This window comes from Cryptomeria japonica, chromosome 8, assembly GCF_030272615.1.
Source record: "Cryptomeria japonica chromosome 8, Sugi_1.0, whole genome shotgun sequence".
Taxonomy (NCBI): domain Eukaryota; kingdom Viridiplantae; phylum Streptophyta; class Pinopsida; order Cupressales; family Cupressaceae; genus Cryptomeria; species Cryptomeria japonica.
In genome coordinates, this window is record NC_081412.1 from 712,265,666 (window position 1) to 712,274,548 (window position 8,883).

Below are 8,883 nucleotides of genomic sequence, written 5' to 3' on the forward strand. Positions count from 1 at the left end.
GGCAGGTTGAAGCATTGGCGGCGGGTGATAGATGACATTGATGTGGTCATATGGAGGCCATATCTAGGATGCGAGCAGTGGGAGGATGATGCGATTGAGCTTCCCTACACCTTCCAGAGTAGGTACCTGATTGGGCGAATGCCCTATGTGGTGGAGAGGCAGCTAGTGGATAGGGTTGGCAGGCAGTTTGGCAGGATCCAGAGGATGCCACAGGGCTCAAGCATGTATGCACGGACTGTGAGAGATCAGGCACAGTTTTTGCCCCTGTTATCATATGATCAAGTGGTTATGTAGCTGGTAGAGATGATGCCCCTACCCTAGGACATGTGGCCAGAGATTGAGGATGCCAGCTGTAAAGTGGAAAAATCAAACCCTAGATGTTCCCCCACTCCATGGAGAGAGAAAGGAGGTCACTAGGGTTGATGGTTTTCACTTAGGAGAGACTTTACATTCAAAAGAGGGGTTGAAATCCACAAGATCCAATCTCACACAATGTAAGACTAGATTCTAAATGAGTTTCAAGGGTTAAGACATCAAGGATACCCTCTTTTGTAAAGAATGTAGATAGAATGATTGAACTAGGAATGCATGTAAAGTAAGAAAGATTCGCTTGTAGACGGAGATAGGGACACAGGATGAAGCTACGGACCTGAAATTAGCAGTAAAATATCGAGATGATGTTGTCCTGCAAATTTGAGCGAAAGTTGACTGGACGATGGCGCCCGGAGTGCACACGGTCCTCCGAAAAATCCGCGAAACAAAGGTGGATCTGTTCGTCTCTGCACAAGGATTCCAGATCTTCAATTACAGCCACGTACCTGCAACCTACACATAGAAAAGAGAGGATGATTGGGGGGTTAGGAATTAGGGGTTTTCCTTTAGGTCAAACCCCAGTTTTGGAATTAACCAAGAAATGAGAATGCTGTAAATGTAAATGTTTGTAATGTAAACAAGTACTAATACCTTGTTGTAAGAATGTTTGTATTCTTACAAACGAAGGTGTAATTATGTTGTATGTTATATGTTGTAAGTGATCTCCTCTTCAATGGTTGAATCCTTGTCTTGAATGCAACACCTAGCCTTGAATGGAGACTTAGAATACTCAATTGCTTGAAGGAATGTTTGAATGCTTGAATGTTTGAATGTTTGAATATCGCTACCACATCTTGCTCTTGCTTACTTCCTTCCCCCCTTTCTAGGAGAGGAAAAGTAGTTTATATACTTGTCAATTAGGGTTAGAAGACTGATTTTTCTGACCTTATGCCGACCTAGAAGCATTGTTTTCCGAATTGCAAACTTAAAGACTCGTTGCCCAACAAGAGACCGGGCCCAAAATACCAGGGACCAGGGCGTTGGGCGCCATGTTCCTGAGGGACCAGGGTGCTAGGCGCCATGGTCCTAAAGGACCAGGGCGCTGGGCACCATGGTCCCACCTCCAGGGACAGCAGTGTGCAAGGAAGGATCAGGCCAAGGTGCAGAAATATGGAGTTTTTGATGTCGTAAATAAGTTTCGGGGTCTCCATTCAGGTTCAACGTTGCGGTGCCATCGTCAAGACCCAAATGCAGTCAAAATTGCAAGTGTCACAATTTTAGGACACTACATTTATCCCCCACTTTAGCGGGAGTATAAGCGTACGCCCATACTTCCGATAAAGTACAAGGAAACAACATTGAAAGACTTTCACCACGTCAAGGAGGCAAGATACACCAAGCCCCCGGTGGACTAAGGATCTTATGACTTCGATTGATAAAGTAAAAGGGAAGATCACGAGGGAGAACCATGATTGCCAGTAGTAAGGTTCCCTCACTATGAGTCATGCAAGAAAAATATCAAAAATTTTCAAGGCAAAGCTAATTTTGCCAAGAAATTTTCAAGTATCTTGAAGAGATATGATCGGGGTGTATGCCCCCCTACGTTAAAGCGATCGCACATGCCTCATCGGGGGTGATTGCTTTAAGGTAGTGATACATATAGGAAATGAGAAGGGAAAGGAGCATGTTATCACAAGGATTTAGCCCCCAAGTGTGAGATAAGCCCAAGGATAATAGACACAAAACACAAAGCACGAGGTGACTTCGCTTTCCTTGGGGTTAGTATGTTGTATGATAATTCATGTATATCATATGTATATATGCATAATTTTTCTTCATTCCCCAATCAAGGAAGGTCACCTAGAAGAAGGGAACACGTGTCTTTTGAGTCAACATGAGAGAGACCAAAAGAGATCTCAATGCTTTGCATCGTCCTCAAGTAGACAGCACTAAGGACAACAAATAGAAGAATGAGAATAACACATAGAAGAAGTAACAAAAGAGATCAAGAGAGGAGGAGAGAGTCTGCTATGCTAATGAAACTAGTCTAGCACGTCATCCACCCCCCAATCTTGCTGATCAATATTTCAGGAAGGCAGGAAACATGCTAGAGGAGGAACATCCAACACAGCAGATGGAGCTATCACAAGATCCAAACAGGGGCTATGTTCATGTTCCAAGCCACGTTGTTCTTGTCTAGGAGCTAGGATAAGTGCTTTAGAAAATTCGTTAGATAAATGGTTATCAACATCAACATATTCATATTTACTATCAAAAGAAAGAGGAGTAACATTTTCATCATGAATAACATTTTCATCTATATCATCATCAAGATTTATAAAAATAGGATCTTTAACTCGCACAAGATCAAGACCATCATGCATCTTATGTTTAGGAGATTTTGGCTCAATTTTCGGCTGAGGAGAAAATGGAATAATACTAGCTGAAGGTGTTTTTGGGGATTGCAAAGTTTGAGAAGCAGCTGCCTGAGCTCTAAGACGATGCTTTCGTCGGCATTCACGTGCAGAACGATTTCGTCTAGTCTTAGTAGGAAGTTGAGAAGATTGAGGAGGAGGAATGTTCTCATCCTTATCACTTGGGTGTTTAGCTTGTGGTCTCTTAGGTTGAATAATAGGAGAAGAGGAAGTTCTCTTCTCTCTATAAGAGGAAGGAGGAGGAACTGCTCCATATAAGGGAGGAATATTTGGTTTAGGAAGGAGACCAAGTCCATCATGACGAGGAGGTATAGGTCTACTTTTAGGAAGTTTATTAGATATAGACATAGTCACATTCATAGGGATGGGTTGGGAATCTTCTTGAGGAAAGACATTAGTTTTATCTTTCAAAGGAAGAATTTCCTTCCCAAGAATGATAGGAATATCAAGTTTGGGTGTTCTAGGTTCACTTAGAGATAGGTTCATATATTTTTTCCACTTTTGACAAGATTTGAAAAGATGATCACTCTGCGGTGGAAGAGATTGGAATTGTTTAGGCCAAAAATAATCAATAGGAACGCTAGAAGTTCTTTCAGCTGGTTTAAAGAGACTATGATTGACAGTAACAACTTCACCATTATGGGGAAATTTCAAACACTTGTGAATAGGAGAAGCAATAGCTTTCATGGAAGATAGCCAAGGATAGCCTAGCTTCACACGAAATTGTTCGGACGATGGAATAATGGCAAAGCTCACATCAAGGGATTTGTTATGGACCTCAATAGGTAATGTAATAGAACCAATTGCAGGAGAAGAAAATGCATCAAACAATTTCACAACCACATTTTTTTTGTCATAGATCACTTGATTCAATTGCAAAGTAAAAAGAAATTCTTCAGTAATGACATTAACCATACAAGAAGGATCAATAAGCACTCCACGACAAGGTGTATTTTTTACTTTTGCAACTATATATAAAGGACCATCAGGTGCCCTGATAGTTTCACTGGAATCAAATGTGATGGAAGGTTCTTTAGGGATTTTCTGTTGTTCCACAAAGTTAATCACATTCGGAGTCATAGACACAAGACTATCAGGTGAGAAAGAGGAATCATTAGTCTCAATCACATTAGAGGTATAAGAAGGTAATGGATCAGTAAAAATCTTAAGATTTTGGTTAGGAGGAGCTACAGATGTGTTGCCTTTATCATTCACACCAGAAACAGAGATAGTGTTATTATCAATCAAATCTTGAATTTTACCCTTTAAAGCATACATTTTTCGGTATCATGCCCAGGTTGACGATGAAATTGACAAAAAGATTTGTTATCAAAATAGGGTGAATTAATCTTTGTAGGATCTATTTGCTTTATAGGAGGAAGAGTGAGCACATTTTGTTCCAATAACTTATTCATAATATTATGCAATGATTCATTCAAAGGAGTAAACTTTCTTTCTTTCTTGAAAAACTTAGAAATAGGAGGCACACCTGATGCTGCATTCACATTGTTGTTGATGATGTTTTCATTGAACTTAATGGACTCTCTGTTCAGTTTAAACTTCCCAAATGGTTGTTGACTACTATCACCCTTATCACTCGGAGCCATAGGATTTGCTTGTTCCATTTGACTCACAGTCAGTTGATAATTGTGAAGAGTTGCGCACAACTGTTGGAAAGAAGTAAACTCAGAAAATAGAAGTTTTTCTCTAATATCCTTTTGTAAATTAGAAATAAAGATTCTTTGAATATCATTGTCAGGTACTGGAAAAGAAATTTGAGCATACAAATGCTTATATCTACCAATGAAATCAATCACTTTTTCTTTAACACCTTGTTTACAATGCATTAAATCAATCAAAGTAACTTTAGGACTTATATTGTTTTGAAATTGTTGAATAAAAGCATTTGTGAGTTGTTGGAAAGAAGTAATAGAATAAGAAGGTAACGAGCAATACCATTGTAGAGCCTTATCTCTTAATGTTCTAGTAAACAGTTTCGCAAGCAACCTTTGGTCATGAGCAAAATCGGTACATATTATTTGAAAGGTCTTAACATGTGTTAGAGGATCACCCTTACCATTATAAAGCTCCAATTGCGGGATTTCAACATGTTTAGGGGGGATAGCTCGAACAATGTCAAGAGAAAGTGGGCTCGCAACATCAAATGTGGGCACACTAAACTTAGATTGATTCATAGAGGCAATCTGTTGCTGTAAAGAAGAGACAGTTTGTGCAAGATTGTTAACGGTCGCTTCAGTCAAAGAGTTCATATTAGACGTGTTAGATTGTGATGGAGGTATTATGTTATGAAAAGAAGGCATTGATTGAGAGTAAGGTGGCGGGACACTATGATAGTTAGTCATAGGAGATGATTGGAAAGAAGGAACACTACAAGGAGGAATGGAATGGTTAAATGAATTGCCCCCTTGCGCCATGTTCATTTGTGGAGATATAATAGGAACACTCATTGAAGGAATGAATGAAGAAGTTGGATTGAATGAAGGAAGAGGGTTGATTGAAGAAGAAGGATTGCCCCCATGACTGGTGATCATAGGTGGAATGTCTTGTATTGAAGTAGTCATTATGTTTGATGTAAAAGTAGGTATACTAGCAATAGAAGTTGTCAAAGGAATAGAATGATTAACTTGAGTAGGAGGTTGTGTATAACCTAAAGTTTCAGCACAACTCTTCATAGGCATCACATTCGAATCCACAATGTGTGCAATACTACGCAAAATATCAATTCCATTCTTATCACTTTGAACCATACGTTTTAGACCCTCAATTAATGAAAGAGCTTGACTATCGGGATATTCTTGAGACATCCATTGTCGAAAATCATCAAATTGGTTATCCAATTTCGAAAGTTGTTCTACAGAAACCTCATGGAGAGCTTCTTCATCATTAAGAGGATTAGAGGAATTACCCATCTCCTCGTTAAAAAGGCCATTCAAATTAGGTTCCATCTCCTCAGTAATTAAACCTTGGAAAGACTTAATTCTAAGGCTTTGTCTAACGGGAATAGTGTAAGTAGGGCTTATTGTTGTAAAACTCATGCACTAAAGAGAGAGAGAAGATTTTGAATATTAGAGGTAGCAAATTTCAATAAAATCAGCCAATCTCCTAGATTTAAGCTGTTAAATACAATCAGGACAATCTCCTGAAATTTCAAAAAAAATGTCAGGGACCGTGGCGAACGGAGTGCACACGGTCCTTGCAACTTTTTTCGAATTTTTCAGGGATGAAAGTTATGATGATTTTAAAGCTAATCTGAAAAAATTGAGTGATTTTACGATCTGTAGATAATTGAACCCTACCAAGATTGTTGAAAAATGCAAAATTTGAATTTTGAAAAAGAGAGGGAAACTGAAATTTTGAATTTTATGATTTTAGAGGGAATACTGAAAGCAATGCAAGCTTTGAAATTTAAAAGTTGACTCAATTTCATGCAAAATTCAATTCTGAAAGTGGAAATCAAGGTTGTTGCAATTAAACACTTAATTTCAAAAGTCACAAATTGCAAAAATTTAAATAAAGCACTGAAATTTCGAATGAATGCCAACACACTTTTCAGATTTAGGACAGTAAGAAACAAAATTTTGATATGAATTTTAATTTCAACAATTTTTTGAATGATTATAAGCCTTTATCCAAGCAATCACTAGACCAACTTTGACTTTAATTTTGAAAGTGTTAGAATTGATAAAATCAGCCAAGATTCTGGATTTTAGCAGAAAAATACAGTAAGATCTAGCTCCTGAAATTTCAGAAAAAATGTCGGGGACGATGGCACTCAGGGTGCACACGGTCCTCGCAACTTTTTTCAAAATTTTCAGGGATGAGAGATATTGTGATTTTGCTGCGGAATCCAAAGTTACAGCCGATTTGGAGGTGTTTTGATCAGTGAAATTATCAGTCAAAGGTTGAATCAAGAGGGTTCTAAAAATTAGGGTTTTGACACTTAACCACTTAATTTTCAGAATTAGAGCACAAATATGAATTGATAATTTGCAATAGAAGGGTAGATCTGAAACAAGCATTAACAATTAAACATTTCACAAGCTCAATTACTAAAAAGAAAATTTTAGGGTTTTTATGCAATTAACCTCTAAAATTTGCAAAAGATCAAACATGGAAATGTAATTAAGGAAGCAAATTTTTCAGATCTAACCATGAATAATCAGAATTAGGATGTTCACGTCGGGTTCACCAAAATGTAAAGCGAAAAAATTGAACCCTAGATGTTCCCCCACTTGGAGAGAGAAAGGAGGTCACTAGGGTTGACGGTTTTCACTTAGGAGAGACTTTACATTCAAAAGAGGAGTTGAAACCCACAAGATCCAATCTCACACAATGCAAGACTGGATTCTAAATGAGTTTCAAGGGTTAAAAAATCAAGGATACCCTCTTTTGTAAAGAATGTAGATAGAATGATTGAACTAGGAATGCATGTAAAGTAAGAAAGATTCGCTTGTAGATAGAGATAGGGACACATGATGAAGCTACGGACCTGAAATTAGCAGTAAAATATTGAGACGATGTTGTCCTGCAAATTTGAGCGAAAGTTGACGGGACGATGGCGCCCGAAGTGCACACGGTCCTCCGAAAAATCCTCGAAACGAAGGTGGATCTGTTCATCTCTGCACAAGGATTCTAGATCTTCAATTACAGTCGCGTACCTGCAACCTACACACAGAAAAGAGAGGACGATTGGGGGGTTAGGGATTAGGGGTTTGCCTTTAGGTCAAACCCCGGTTTTGAAATTAACCAAGAAATGAGAATGTTGTAAATGTAAATGTTTGTAATGTAAACAAGTACTGATACCTTATTGTAATAATGTTTGTATTCTTACATGCGAAGGTGTAATGATGTTGTATGTTATATGTTGTAAGTGATCTCCTCTTCAATGGTTGAATCCTTGTCTTGAATGCAACACCTAGCCTTGAATGGAGACTTAGAATACTCAATTGCTTGAAGGAATGTTTGAATGCTTGAATGTTTGAATGTTTGAATATCGCTTCCGCGTCTTGCTCTTGCTTACTTCCTTCCCCCCTTTCTAGGAGAGGAAAAGTAGTTTATATACTTGTCAATTAGGGTTAGAAGACTGATTTTTCTGACCTTAGGTCGACCTAGAAGCATTGTTTTTCGAATTGCAAACTTAAAGACCTGATGCCCAACAAGAGACCGGGCCCAAAATAGGGCCAGGGACCAGGGCGTTGGGCGCCATGGTCCCACCTCCCGGGACAGCAGGGTGCAAGGAAGGATCAGGCCAAGGTGCAGAAATATGCAGTTTTTGATGTTGTAAACAGGTTTCGGGGTCTCCATTCAGGTTCAACGTTGCACCGCCATCGTGAAGACCCAAATGCAGTCGAAATTGTAAGTGTCGCAATTTTAGGACGCTACACCAGCATGGATGCCAAGTACATAGCATACTAGGCGGAGCATCCATTCCCACGCCTGACGGATCTGGGAGAGCCCTTAGATGGAGATGGTGGTGGAGATGATGATGATGGTGGGGGTGATGGGGGCAGAGGCCGATGGAGGAGGAGGGGAGCAGTTGGAGAGAGGAGGGTTGCACCGCAGAGGGAGGGTGGAGAGGAGAGCCAGGCTCGGGTGGTGAGGGGTCGCGGTGGATTGCCGCTATAGGTGCCAGTAGCATAGGGTCCTAGACAGGTACAGGTATAGGGACAGGGACAGGTACCAGTACAAGTATAGGCACAAGCACAGAGGCAGGCCCCGTACAGGGGGAGCCACAGGCAGAGCCACAGGGGGCTGAGGCTGAGGAGGATGAGCTGACAGAGCTGAGGGAGATCTACCAGGGACAGGCAGATGAGATCCAAAAGTTGGAGAGGGAGAGGGATAGGCTCAGGAGGCGGCTTCGAGATACTAAGTGGGAGCGAGACCAGGCCATTCAGTGCTACACAAAGGCTAAGATAGCACTGAGGGCTGGGAGGCAGGCAGCAGAGGACACAGGGGTCGGATATGCCTATGTTCTGTGGGCCAGGGAGGAGATTGCCTACTGGCGGGATCTCTATTATGGTGTAGTGCCAGTGGATCAGCGGGCGAGGAGCTTCCATAGACCATCGTGGACAGCGACAGCTACAGGAGGGAGCTGGAGGAGACAGGCATCTAGTGG